This window comes from Anser anser, assembly GCF_964211835.1.
Source record: "Anser anser genome assembly, chromosome: 11".
In the NCBI taxonomy this organism is placed as follows: Eukaryota; Metazoa; Chordata; class Aves; order Anseriformes; family Anatidae; genus Anser; species Anser anser.
The window spans coordinates 2,257,288-2,272,469 of NC_139732.1; the positions used below are offsets into that span (position 1 = coordinate 2,257,288).

Below are 15,182 nucleotides of genomic sequence, written 5' to 3' on the forward strand. Positions count from 1 at the left end.
CATACTACTAACCCTAGGCCTCATCTCAATACTCCTAGTAATACTCCAATGATGACGAGACATTGTACGAGAAAGCACCTTCCAAGGCCATCACACTCCCACAGTCCAAAAAGGCCTACGATACGGCATAATCCTTTTCATCACATCCGAAGCATTCTTCTTCTTAGGGTTCTTCTGAGCGTTCTTCCACTCGAGCCTGGCCCCAACCCCAGAACTAGGAGGCCAATGACCCCCAACAGGAATTAAACCACTCAACCCGATAGAAGTCCCCCTACTAAACACAGCCATCCTACTAGCCTCAGGCGTTACCGTAACGTGAGCCCATCACAGCATCACAGAAGGAAACCGAAAACATGCCATCCACGCCCTAACCCTAACGATCCTCTTGGGATTCTACTTCACAGCCCTACAAGCAATAGAATACCACGAAGCCCCATTCTCAATCGCTGATAGCGTCTACGGATCTACCTTCTTCGTTGCCACTGGATTCCACGGACTCCACGTAATCATCGGATCCTCCTTCCTGACCGTCTGCCTCTTCCGACTGATCAAGTTCCACTTTACATCAGACCACCACTTCGGATTCGAGGCAGCAGCCTGATACTGACACTTCGTAGACGTCATCTGACTATTCCTCTACATAACCATCTACTGATGAGGATCTTGCTCTTCTAGTATATTAATTACAATTGACTTCCAATCTCTAGAATCTGGTATAAACCCAGAGGAGAGCAATGAACGCACTCATGTTCATATTCGCCCTATCATCAATCCTAAGCGCCGCCCTAACCGCATTAAACTTCTGACTCGCCCAAATAAACCCCGATTCAGAGAAACTCTCACCGTACGAATGTGGATTCGACCCACTTGGATCTGCTCGATTACCATTCTCAGTCCGATTCTTCCTCAGTAGCCATCCTGTTCGTCCTATTCGACCTAGAAATCGCCCTCCTACTCCCCCTGCCATGAGCCGTCCAACTCCAATCCCCCCTAATGACCCTCACCTGAACTGTAGTGATCCTCCTTCTCCTAACACTCGGACTGGCCTACGAGTGAATTCAAGGGGGCCTAGAATGAGCAGAATAACAGAAAGTTAGTCTAACCAAAAAGATAGCTGGTTTCGACCCAGCAGATTACAGCCAACCCTGTAACTTTCTTATGTCGCCCCTACATTTAAGCTTCTACTCAGCCTTCATTTTCAGCGGACTAGGGCTAGCCTTCCACCGAACCCACCTAGTATCCGCCCCACTATGCCTTGAAAGCATAATATTATCGATATTCGTAGGCCTATCAATATGATCCATCGAAAACCAAGTCTCCTCATTCACCATGGTACCAATTCTCATGCTAACCTTCTCAGCGTGTGAGGCGGGCACAGGCCTGGCCATCCTAGTAGCCTCCACCCGCACACATGGCTCCGACCATCTACACAACCTAAACCTCCTGCAATGCTAAAAATCATCCTACCCACAATCATACTTCTTCCAACAGCCCTGCTGTCTCCACCAAAATTTCTATGGACTAACACCACCTTATACAGCCTCCTAATCGCTGCCCTAAGCCTACAGTGATTAATCCCAACCTACTACCCCTACAAATTTTTATCCAACTGAACAGGAATTGACCAAATCTCATCCCCCCTCCTAGTACTATCCTGCTGACTACTCCCACTCATAATCATAGCAAGCCAAAACCACCTGCAACAAGAACCCCTACAACGCAAACGAATCTTTATCTCAACCTTAGTCGCAGTCCAGCCATTCATCCTACTAGCCTTTTCCACCACAGAACTAGCACTATTTTACATCTCATTTGAAGCAACCCTCATTCCCACCCTAATCTTAATCACCCGATGGGGGAACCAACCAGAACGCCTAAGCGCTGGCATCTACCTGCTATTCTACACGCCAGTAAGCTCTCTACCCCTGCTAATCACAATCATACACCTATACGTGAAAATTGGCACCCTGCACCTGCCAACCCTACAACTAACCCACCCAACCCTATCCACCTCATGGACAGGAATACTATCAGGTCTAGCACTGCTCATAGCATTCATAGTAAAAGCCCCACTATACGGCCTACACCTCTGACTGCCAAAAGCCCACGTAGAAGCACCCATCGCAGGCTCAATACTCCTCGCCGCCCTACTACTAAAGCTAGGAGGATACGGAATTATACGAGTCACTCTATTTATGGGCCCACTGTCCAACCTCCTGCACTACCCCTTCCTAACCCTGGCCCTATGAGGCGCCCTAATGACTAGCTGTTGTGGTTTAACCCGGCTGGCAGCTAAACACCACACAGCCGTTCGCTCACCCTCCCCCCTCCCTCTCTGGGATGGGGGAGAGAAACGGGAAAGTGAAGCCTGTGAGTTGAGATAAAGACAGTTTATTAAGACAGGAAAATAATAATAACAATAATAATAATAATAGTGATAATGGTAATAGTATTAACAATAATAATGTGTAAGAAAACAAGTGATGCACAATGCAATTGCTCACCACCCACTGACCGATGCCCAGCCTATTCCCGAGCAGCCGGCCCCCCCACCCCGGCCAGCCACCCCTATATATTGTTTAGCATGACGTCAGATGGTATGGAATACCCCTTTGGCCAGTTTGGGTCAGCTGTCCTGGGTCTGTCCCCTCCCAGCTCCTGCTGCACCCCCAGCCTGCTCGCTGGCAGGACAGAGCAAGAAGCCGAAAAGTCCTTGGCCTGGTGTAAACACTGCTCTGCAACAATTAAAACATCAGCATGTTATCAGCGCTCTTCTCATCCTAATTCAAAACATAGCACCCTACCAGCTACTATGAGCTACTTAACTCTGTCCTAACTGGAACCAGGACAGATATCCACCCCTTATTCCATACCATTTATGTCATGCTCAGGTTACACTCTGTCCAATACATTCTAATTAATCACCATTTTCATCTATGATATATAGCAATCATGGTAGTGATGACATACATTATTATATAATAATTAACATACTACAATTCAACTCATGGGCTATTCTCACCCAGTATCAAATCCCCTTGAGGTACACACCGGACCTCCCCATTCTTTTGCATTACCCACCAAGTGCATCCAGGTCCCTGAGCAAAAGCAATTCCACGAATGGGTTTGCCTTTTCCTGAGGCAGGAGTAGCCCAGACTGTTTTACCCAGCATGTTTCTTACGTGCACTACAGGAACTTTATCCCCTTCTACAGTGCGTAACAGGTTTGATTGGGCAGGTCCAGCTCGGTTGGCAGATCCCCTGGTATTGACTAACCAGGTGGCCTTTGCCAAATGTGTATCCCAATTTTTGAATGTCCCAGCACCCATTGCTTTCAGTGTAGTCTTCAACAGTCCATTGTATCGTTCAACTTTTCCAGAGGCTGGTGCATGATAGGGGATGTGATACACCCACTCAATACCATGTTCTTTGGCCCAAGTGTCTATAAGGTTGTTTCGGAAATGAGTCCCGTTGTCTGACTCAATTCTCTCTGGGGTGCCATGTCGCCATAAGACTTGCTTTTCAAGGCCCAGGATAGTGTTCCGGGCGGTGGCATGGGGCACAGGATATGTTTCCAGCCATCCGGTGGTTGCTTCCACCATTGTAAGTACGTGGCGCTTGCCGTTGCGGGTTTGAGGGAGTGTGATGTAATCAATCTGCCAGGCCTCTCCATATTTATATTTCAGCCATCGTCCTCCATACCAAAGAGGTTTTGACCGTTTGGCTTGCTTGATTGCAGCACATGTTTCACAGTCATGAATAACCTGTGCTATAGTGTCCATGGTCAGGTCCACCCCTCGATCACGAGCCCATCTGTAGGTTGCATCTCTACCTTGATGGCCTGAGGTGTCATGGGCCCATCGGGCTATAAATAATTCACCTTTATGTTGCCAGTCCAGGTCCACCTGAGCCACTTCAATCTTAGCAGCCTGATCCACCTGCTGGTTGTTTTGGTGTTCTTCAGTAGCCCGATTCTTGGGCACATGAGCATCTACATGGCGTACCTTTACAACCAGGTTCTCTACCCGGGCAGCAATATCTTGCCACAATGCCGCAGCCCAGATGGGCTTGCCCCTGCGCTGCCAGTTGTTCTGCTTCCATTGCTGTAACCACCCCCACAGGGCATTTGCTACCATCCATGAATCAGTATAGAGATAGAGAACTGGCCACTTTTCTCGTTCAGCAATATCTAAAGCCAGCTGAATGGCTTTTACTTCTGCAAACTGACTCGATTCACCTTCTCCCTCAGCAGCTTCTGCAACTCGTCGTGTAGGACTCCATACAGCAGCTTTCCATCTCCGATGCTTTCCCACAATACGACAGGACCCGTCAGTGAACAAGGCATATTTCTTCTCATTTTCTGGTAGCTTGTTGTACAGGGGGGCTTCTTCAGCACGAACCACCTCCTCCTCTGGTGATATCCCAAAGTATTTGCCTTCTGGCCAGTCCATAATCACCTCCAAGATTCCTGGGCGACTGGGGTTTCCTATTCGAGCCCGCTGAGTAATCAGTGCAACCCACTTGCTCCATGTAGCATCAGTTGCATGATGCGTAGAGGGGACCCTTCCTTTGAACATCCAGCCTAATACCGGCAGTCGGGGTGCCAGGAGGAGCTGCGCTTCAGTACCGACCACTTCCGAAGCAGATCGAACTCCTTCATATGCTGCCAATATCTCCTTTTCAGTTGGAGTATAGCGGGCTTCAGATCCTCTGTATCCCCGACTCCAAAACCCCAGGGGTCGACCTCGAGTTTCCCCAGGTTCTTTCTGCCAGAGGCTCCAGGTGGGACCATTCTCTCCGGCTGCGGTGTAGAGCACATTCTTTACATCTGGTCCTGTTCGGACTGGCCCGAGGGCTACTGCATGAACTATTTCCTGCTTAATTTGTTCAAAGGCTTGTCGTTGCTCAGGGCCCCATTCAAAAGCATTCTTCTTACGGGTTACTTGGTAGAGCGGGTTTACAATCAGACTGTAATTTGGAATATGCATTCTCCAAAACCCCACGACACCTAGGAAAGTTTGTGTTTCTTTTTTGCTAGTTGGTGGAGACATAGCTGTTATTTTGTTGATCACATCCATTGGGATTTGACGGCGTCCATCTTGCCATTTTATTCCTAAAAACTGGATCTCTCGTGCAGGTCCTTTAACTTTATTCTGTTTTATGGCAAAACCAGCCTTCAGAAGGATTTGGACTATTTTCTTCCCTTTCTCGAAAACTTCTTCTGCAGTGTCACCCCACACAATGATGTCATCGATGTACTGCAGGTGTTCAGGAGCTTCCCCCTGCTCCAGCGCAGACTGGATCAGTCCATGGCAAATGGTAGGGCTGTGTTTCCACCCCTGGGGCAGCCGATTCCAAGTATATTGGACTCCCCTCCAAGTGAAAGCAAACTGTGGCCTGCACTGTGCTGCTAGAGGGATGGAGAAAAATGCATTAGCGATATCAATTGTGGCATACCACTTGGCTGCCTTTGATTCCAGTTCATACTGGAGTTCTAGCATGTCCGGCACTGCAGCACTCAGTGGTGGCGTGACTTCGTTCAGGCCACGATAGTCCACTGTTAGTCTCCACTCACCATTAGACTTTCGCACTGGCCATATGGGACTATTAAAAGGTGAATGAGTCTTGCTGATCACTCCTTGGCTCTCCAGTTGACGAATTAGCTTATGGATGGGACTCAGGGAGTCTCGGTTGGTGCGATATTGCCGCCGGTGCACAGTTGTGGTAGCGATCGGCACTTGCTGTTCTTCAACCCTCAGCAACCCCACAACAGAAGGGTCCTTTGAGAGACCAGGCAAGGTAGACAACTGTTTAATGTCCTCTGTCTCCAAAGCAGCTATGCCAAAAGCCCAGCGGAACCCTTTTGGGTCCTTGAAATATCCTCTTCTAAGATAGTCTATGCCAAGGATGCACGGAGCATCTGGGCCAGTCACAATACGGTGCTTTTGCCACTCATTACCGGTTAGACTCACTTCAGCCTCCAATACAGTTAACTGCTGGGATCCCCCCGTCACACCATAAATACAGATGGGCTCTGGCCCTTTATAGCTTGATGGCATTAGAGTACATTGTGCACCGGTGTCTACCAAAGCCTTATACTTCTGTGCGTCTGACGTGCCAGGCCATCGAATCCACACAGTCCAATAAACTCGATTGTCCCTTTCCTCCCCCTGGCTGGAGGCAGGGCCCCTCTAGTCCTGGTCAGAATCTTCATTTCTGTGTTTAAAGGACTGCCTGCTGGAAGTTGGAGCAGCAAACCTTTCAGAGAACTCCTTTTTCCCAATTGTTTTCCTTTGCAATTCACGTACCCGTGCCTCTAGGGTCGCAGTAGATTTTCCATCCCATTTTCTCATGTCCTCTCCATGGTCACGTAGGTAAAACCACAGGGTGGCACGGTGTGTGTGCCCACCATATTGTCTTCCTTGCATAGATGAACGTTTACCCCTAATAGCTGAGACACTGGTTTGTACAGGTGGGGAGGAAAATAAACTCTCTTTAAGTTGGTGGATCTCTTCAGAAAGTTTCTCCAAGGTATTCTCTTTTAGCTGGTGGACACTGGTTCGTTCAGGTGAAGGGGAAGATAATCTTTCTTCAAGTTGGTGGATCTTTTCAGAAAGTTTCTCCAAAGCATTCTCTTTTAGCTGGTGGACACTGGTTCGTTCAGGTGAAGGGGAAGATAATCTTTCTTCAAGTTGGTGGATCTTTTCAGAAAGTTTCTCCAAAGCATTCTCTTTTAGCTGGTGGACACTGGTTCGTTCAGGTGAAGGGGAAGATAATCTTTCTTCAAGTTGGTGGATCTTTTCAGAAAGTTTCTCTAAAGCATTCTCTTTTAGCTGGTGGACACTGGTTCGTTCAGGTGGAGGGGAAGATAAATTCTCTTTAAGTTGGTGGACCTCTTCAGAGAGTTTCTCCACAGCTGAGACACAGGCCTTTAGGGAAGAGGAGAGATTTCCTTCGTACTGCCGGAGTATTTTAGTCACTTCATTCACTGTGGGATTCTCCTCCGTTTTCCAGGCTAGCATTGCCAATGAGCTGGCATATGATGATGGGGCACTCTGTACAAACTTCCGCCACATGGGTAGTGTACACCGGACTGCATCTGGATCTGCGGATGTTTGTGCGTCGTCTAGGTCCTTATAAATTACTTCCCGTACGGCCAATTCCCTCAGGTACTGAATTCCCTTCTCCATGGTGGTCCATTTGCTTGGTAAACATACAAGTTCTTCCTTGAAGAGATACCTTTCCTTCACAGCTGACAGGAGACGCCTCCAGAGGCTGCGAGATTGTGCTCCATCTCCAATTGCTTTGTCAATGCATGCGTCCCTAGCAAGGGATCCCAGCCGCCTGGCTTCCTTGCCCTCCAATTCCACATAATTGGCTCCCGTGTCCCAGCACCGAAGCAGCCAGGTGACAAGCTGCTCGCCTATACAGCGACCAAAATCTTTTCGCACATCTCGTAGCTCACGCTGGTATAGAGTCCGGGTAATTACTGTTGATTTTTCGACATCCTCATCCTCATCTTCAGTCTTCTGCACCTTTGATGGCCGGTGTAGAGTCCGGGTAGTTACTGTTGATTTTCCGACATCCTCATCCTCATCTTCAGTCTCCTGCACCTTTGATGGCTGGTATGGAGTCCGGGTAGTTACTGTTGATTTTTCGCCATCCTCATCCTCATCTTCAGTCTCCTGCACCTTTGATGGCCCAGCCTCGTCTTCACTACGCCCAGACTTAGCAGAAGACTGTCTGCGTTTTAAACGACCTGAGCCTCTATACCATTTTTTTCACCTTGTCTACAGGGGCAACTTGCACTGCTACAGCTCGTTTCTCTGACCCAGCCACAGGGTCTGCCACAGGGGTTGGAATACCCTCTGCGGGGTCAACTTGCACTGCTACAGCTCGTTTCTCTGACCCAGACGCAGGGTCTGCCACAGGGGTTGGAATACCCTCTGCGGGGTCAACTTGCACTGCTACAGCTCGTTTCTCTGACCCAGCCACAGGAGTGGGAGCAGCTGCACGAGCTGGGGCAGCTGCAGGAGCTGGAGCGGCTGCAGGGGCTGGAGCTGGAGCGGCTGCAGGGGCTGGAGCTGGAGCGGCTGCAGGAGCCGGAACGGCTGCAGGAGCTGGAGCTGGAGCGGCTGCAGGAGCTGGAGCTGGAGTGGCTGCAGGGGCTGGAGCTGGAGCGGCTGCAGGAGCCGGAACGGCTGCAGGAGCTGGAGCGGCTGCAGGAGCTGGAACTGGAGCGGCTGCAGGAGCTGGAGCGGCTGCAGGAGCTGGAGCGGCTGCAGGAGCTGCAGCTGGAGTGGCTGCAGGAGCTGCAGCTGGAACGGCTACAGGAGCTGGAGCTAGGTTGCTAGTAGCATCAATTGCAGCTCGATAGGCACAAGCCAGACCCCAGCACGCTACAGTGATTTGTGTCACTTTGGAACTGCCAGAGTCATGACACCTTTTTTTCAAGCATTCTGCCAGCTTTTTAGGATTTTGCAGTTGTTCAGGGGTGAATGTCCAAAACACTGGAGGTGACCACTGCTCTAGAAACCTGCCCATATCCTCCCACACTCCCTGCCACTCGCAACTATCCCGCCTCAAGACAGATCTCCGGATGAGATTCCTAAGTAGTTGTTTAACCCTCCACAAAATCTGAAGCGCATTCAGGAGACATAACAACAAGAGCAGGCTGGTCTGAGTATCCCAAGGATATTCAACATCTCGGAGAACCACCGTAACTAACTCGGGGGATAAGAGGGTGGTGGTGAAGGAGAAAGGGAGAGTGAACAGGTAGGGAAACATGTCTTCCCCTGTCCCCTTCACAGATTGGCTCCCTAACGAAAACAGGCAATAGGTGTAATTGCTAATAGTTTCCGAGATATGGGTTCCAAAGTATAGAGTCGATGTCAGTGCTGAGTACAAATACCAGGTTAAAGTCATGACCAGATATTTCATCATTTCATAAGCCATTGCTACACCGCACAGTACCATAACAATCTTAAACCAGGGCCCGGAAAGGATAAACAGTGCAACAGGGAGCACATACAGAAAGTAACGCACCATAAAACTCAATTTGGAATACAGGTACAGCAGACTGGAGATTAAGGCAATCAACATCGTGACTAGCAACTATTAAGCAGGTCCAATACTTATACCAATTTTAGTTTAACACACTCTGGTCAGATTTGTCGATATCTCAACCCTTCGGGCCCCACGTTGGGCGCCAAAAAGACTGTTGTGGTTTAACCCGGCTGGCAGCTAAACACCACACAGCCGTTCGCTCACCCTCCCCCCTCCCTCTCTGGGATGGGGGAGAGAAACGGGAAAGTGAAGCCTGTGAGTTGAGATAAAGACAGTTTATTAAGACAGGAAAATAATAATAACAATAATAATAATAATAGTGATAATGGTAATAGTATTAACAATAATAATGTGTAAGAAAACAAGTGATGCACAATGCAATTGCTCACCACCCGCTGACCGATGCCCAGCCTATTCCCGAGCAGCCGGCCCCCCCACCCCGGCCAGCCACCCCTATATATTGTTTAGCATGACGTCAGATGGTATGGAATACCCCTTTGGCCAGTTTGGGTCAGCTGTCCTGGGTCTGTCCCCTCCCAGCTCCTGCTGCACCCCCAGCCTGCTCGCTGGCAGGACAGAGCAAGAAGCCGAAAAGTCCTTGGCCTGGTGTAAACACTGCTCTGCAACAATTAAAACATCAGCATGTTATCAGCGCTCTTCTCATCCTAATTCAAAACATAGCACCCTACCAGCTACTATGAGCTACTTAACTCTGTCCTAACTGGAACCAGGACACTAGCTCAATCTGCCTACGACAGACAGACCTAAAATCACTAATCGCTTATTCATCCGTTAGCCACATAGGCCTAGTTATCGCCGCAGGAATAATCCAAACCCACTGATCATTCTCAGGGGCAATGATCCTAATAATTTCCCATGGACTAACTTCCTCCATACTATTCTGCCTAGCCAACACAAACTATGAACGTACGCACAGCCGAATTCTACTACTCACACGAGGCCTACAACCTCTCCTACCACTCATAGCTACCTGATGATTGCTGGCCAATCTAACAAACATAGCCTTACCCCCAACAACAAACCTCATAGCAGAGCTAACCATTATAATCACCTTATTCAACTGATCTGCCTTCACGATCATCCTAACAGGAATCGCAACCCTACTAACCGCCTCCTACACCTTATTCATACTACTAATGACCCAACGAGGCTCAATCCCCTCCCACATCACATCTATGCAAAACTCAACCACGCGAGAACACCTGCTCATAACACTCCACATTATCCCAATATTCCTCCTAATCCTCAAACCCGAACTGATCTCCGGAATCCCCTCATGCAAGTATAGTTTAAACCAAACATTAGACTGTGATTCTAAGAATAGAAGTTCAAACCTTCTTACCTGCCGAGGGGAGGGTTTAACCAACAAGAGCTGCTAACTCTTACATCTGAGCCTAAAACCTCAGCCCCCTTACTTTTAAAGGATAACAGCAATCCACTGGTCTTAGGAACCACCCATCTTGGTGCAAATCCAAGTAAAAGTAGTGAACCCCACACTACTAATCAACTCCCTCACACTACTCACGCTGACAATCCTCCTAACCCCAATCATCCTGCCATTTCTATTTAAAAACTTTAAAAACACCCCACAAGCCACCACCCGCGCTGTTAAAACCGCATTCCTAATTAGCCTAGCCCCTACAACCGCATTCATCTACTCGGGAGTAGAATCTGTCACCTGCCACTGGGAGTGAAAATTCATTATAAACTTTAAAATCCCCCTGAGCCTAAAAATAGACCAATACTCAATAACATTTCTTCCAATCGCCCTATTTGTAACATGATCAATCCTACAATTCGCCATATGATACATGGCCTCAGAGCCATACGTAACAAAATTTTTCACCTACCTACTGACATTCCTAGTCGCCATACTCCTCCTAACAACCGCAAACAACATATTCCTCCTATTCGTAGGCTGGGAAGGAGTACGAATCATGTCCTTCCTTCTCATCGGCTGATGACAAGGCCGAGCAGATGCCAACACCGCCGCCCTACAAGCCGTAATCTACAACCGAATCGGAGACGTCGGACTGACCCTGAGCATAGCATGACTAGCTTCAACATTCAACACCTGAGAGATCCAACAAGCCGTACACCCCCACCAAACCCCAATCCTCCCCCTCATAGGATTAATCCTCGCAGCCGCAGGAAAATCCGCCCAATTTGGACTCCACCCATGACTGCCCGCAGCAATAGAAGGCCCCACCCCAGTATCAGCCCTACTGCACTCCAGTACCATAGTAGTAGCCGGAATCTTCCTGCTCATCCGCATGCACCCCCTGCTAGCCACCAACCAGACAGCCCTAACTGCCTGCCTATGCCTAGGTGCTCTATCAACCCTATTCGCTGCCACATGCGCCCTAACCCAAAATGACATCAAAAAAATCATTGCTTTCTCAACATCCAGCCAACTAGGACTAATAATAGTCACTATCGGACTAAACCTCCCACAACTAGCCTTCCTACACATCTCAACCCATGCCTTCTTTAAAGCCATACTATTCCTATGCTCAGGGTCTATCATCCACAACCTAAACGGAGAACAAGATATCCGAAAGATAGGAGGCCTACAGAAAATACTCCCAGTCACTACTTCCTGCCTAACCATCGGAAACCTGGCGCTGATAGGAACCCCATTCCTAGCCGGATTCTACTCAAAAGACCTCATCATCGAAAGCTTAAACACATCATACCTAAATACTTGAGCCCTACTCCTAACCCTTATAGCCACAGCATTCACCGCAACCTACAGCATCCGCATAACCATCCTAGTCCAAGCTGGACAAACCCGAATCCCCCCAATAGTATCAATAAACGAAAACAACCCACTAATCACCGCCCCCCTAACCCGACTCGCCCTAGGCAGCATTACAGCAGGAATAATCATTACCTCTTTCATCACACCAACCAAAACCCCCCCAATAACCATACCCCTTATCACCAAAACCGCTGCCATCCTCATAACAATCCTAGGAATCATCCTAGGCCCCTCATGTACAGGGCCACACCCCTCTAACGGCGCAAGCTTACATAGAAACATTATTAACAGACCTAGACAGATACAAAAACCCCTACAAGACCACGTATTAACTAACCCTGTTAACCCGACTCAGGAGCGCCTATAAGAGCGATTAAAATCTGTGAAAGGAACTCGGCAAATTAATAAGGCCCGACTGTTTACCAAAAACATAGCCTTCAGCAAATTAAACAAGTATTGAAGGTGATGCCTGCCCGGTGACTTAGGTTTAACGGCCGCGGTATCCTAACCGTGCAAAGGTAGCGCAATCAATTGTCCCATAAATCGAGACTTGTATGAATGGCTAAACGAGGTCTTAACTGTCTCTCACAGATAATCAGTGAAATTGATCTCCCCGTGCAAAAGCGGGGATGTGAACATAAGACGAGAAGACCCTGTGGAACTTAAAAATCAACGACCACCGCGAATCCTCAATCAACCCCACTGGGGCCACTACCATCGCAGAGCCTGGTCGATATTTTTCGGTTGGGGCGACCTTGGAGGAGAACAAATCCTCCAAAAACAAGACCATACCTCTTTACCTAGAGCTACCCCTCAAAGTGCTAACAGTGACCAGACCCAATATAATTGATTAATGGACCAAGCTACCCCAGGGATAACAGCGCAATCCCCCTCAAGAGCCCATATCGACAGGGGGGTTTACGACCTCGATGTTGGATCAGGACATCCTAATGGTGCAGCCGCTATTAAGGGTTCGTTTGTTCAACGATTAACAGTCCTACGTGATCTGAGTTCAGACCGGAGCAATCCAGGTCGGTTTCTATCTATGACACACTCTCCCCAGTACGAAAGGACCGGGAAAGTGGGGCCAATACCACAAGCACGCCCCCCCCCTCTAAGCAGTGAAACCAACTAAACCGTGAAGAGGGCCTTCCCCCACCACTTTCAATCCTAGAAAAGGACCAGCTAGAGTGGCAGAGCCCGGCAAGTGCAGAAGGCTTAAGCCCTTTCCCCAGAGGTTCAAATCCTCTCCCTAGCTTCACCCATGATTCAAATAACAACACTAAGCTGCCTCATTATATCCCTCCTATACATCATCCCAATCCTGATTGCCGTAGCCTTCCTAACCCTAGTAGAACGGAAAATCCTAAGCTACATACAATCCCGCAAAGGCCCTAACGTTGTCGGGCCTTTTGGCCTACTTCAACCATTTGCGGACGGACTGAAACTATTTACCAAAGAGCCCATCCGACCCTCTACCTCTTCCCCACTTCTATTCATTCTGATACCAATACTAGCCCTTGTCCTAGCCCTCACCACTTGAGCACCACTACCACTCCCATTTCCCCTAGCAGATCTAAACCTCGGAGTTCTCTTCCTAATAGCCATGTCAAGCCTAGCCGTCTACTCAGTCCTATGATCAGGCTGAGCCTCGAACTCAAAATACGCACTAATCGGAGCCCTACGGGCAGTAGCACAGACCATTTCATACGAAGTGACACTGGCCATAATCCTGCTATCAATAATCATACTAAGCGGAAGCTACACACTCAGCTCCTTTGCCGTCGCACAGGAGCCTCTATACTTCATTTTCTCCTCATGACCCCTAGCAATAATATGATACGTATCCACCCTAGCAGAGACAAACCGAGCTCCTTTTGACCTCACAGAGGGTGAATCTGAGCTAGTCTCAGGGTTTAACGTTGAATACGCCGCAGGACCCTTCGCCTTATTCTTCCTAGCTGAATATGCGAACATTATGCTAATAAATACACTTACAGCCATCATATTCCTAAACCCAAGCGCCCTAGGGCCACCCACAGAACTATTCCCCGTCATCCTAGCCACAAAAGTCCTCCTACTATCTTCTGGTTTCTTATGGGTCCGAGCTTCATACCCACGATTCCGATATGACCAACTAATGCACCTACTATGAAAAAACTTCCTACCCCTCACACTAGCTCTGTGCCTCTGACACATCAGCATACCTATCTGCTATGCAGGCCTACCTCCTTACATAAGGAAATGTGCCTGAACTACAAAGGGTCACTATGATAAAGTGAACATAGAGGTATAACAGCCCTCTCATTTCCTGTTGACCTTAGAAAAGTAGGAATTGAACCCACACAAGAGAAATCAAAATTCTCCATACTTCCCTTATATTATTTTCTAGTAGAGTCAGCTAATCAAGCTATCGGGCCCATACCCCGAAAATGATGGTTTAACCCCCTCCTCTACTAATGAACCCTTACGCGACCCCAATCATAACCTTCAGCCTCATCTTGGGCACCACAATCACAATTTCCAGCAACCACTGAGTTCTGGCCTGGACAGGACTGGAGATCAACGCACTAGCCATCATTCCCCTAATTGCCAAATCCCACCACCCACGAGCAGTAGAAGCCGCAACGAAATACTTCCTAACCCAAGCAGCTGCTTCCGCCCTGGTCCTATTCTCTAGCATAACCAATGCCTGAGTCACCGGCCAATGAGACATCACACAAATAAACCACCCAACCTCCTGTCTACTACTGACAGCAGCAATCGCTATTAAACTGGGCCTAGTGCCATTTCACTTCTGATTCCCAGAAGTACTACAAGGATCGCCACTAATAACAGCCCTGCTACTCTCGACCCTCATAAAATTCCCCCCACTAACCCTGCTCCTACTAACATCCAAATCCCTCGACCCAGCTCTACTCACCGCCATGGCCCTAGCCTCAACAGCACTAGGAGGCTGAATAGGACTGAACCAAACACAAACACGCAAAATCCTAGCCTTCTCGTCCATCTCCCACTTAGGCTGAATCGCCATCATCCTAGTTTACAGCCCCAAATTGGCCTTACTTACCTTCTACCTATACACAATCATAACATCAGCCGTATTCCTAGCCCTTAACAAAATCAAAGCCCTTAACCTATCCATGATCACAACCTCATGAACAAAAACCCCAGTGCTAAACGCCACCCTAATACTAGTACTTTTATCCCTAGCAGGCCTCCCGCCATTAACAGGCTTTATACCAAAGTGACTTATCATCCAAGAACTAACTAAACAGGAAATAACACCAGCAGCCATGGCAATTGCCATGCTATCACTGCTCAGCCTCTTCTT

At 48.4% G+C, this 15,182-nt stretch overlaps 3 long non-coding RNA genes across 3 annotated transcripts in view; 1 reads left to right on the forward strand and 2 right to left on the reverse strand.

Moving 5' to 3' along the window:
- LOC310879947 overlaps window positions 1-2,578 on the reverse strand; it is a 98,551-nt gene extending 95,973 nt beyond the window's left edge. The window contains exon 1 of the long non-coding RNA XR_014571276.1: window positions 2,202-2,578. This is a non-coding gene — a long non-coding RNA (uncharacterized lncRNA). The remainder of the gene's footprint in view (window positions 1-2,201) is intronic.
- The window catches only part of LOC310879944, a 173,278-nt gene that overhangs the window by 155,267 nt on the left and 2,829 nt on the right, over window positions 1-15,182 (reverse strand). The gene's annotated exons all lie outside the window — the stretch shown is intronic.
- LOC310879943 overlaps window positions 1-15,182 on the forward strand; it is a 175,736-nt gene that overhangs the window by 151,520 nt on the left and 9,034 nt on the right. The gene's annotated exons all lie outside the window — the stretch shown is intronic.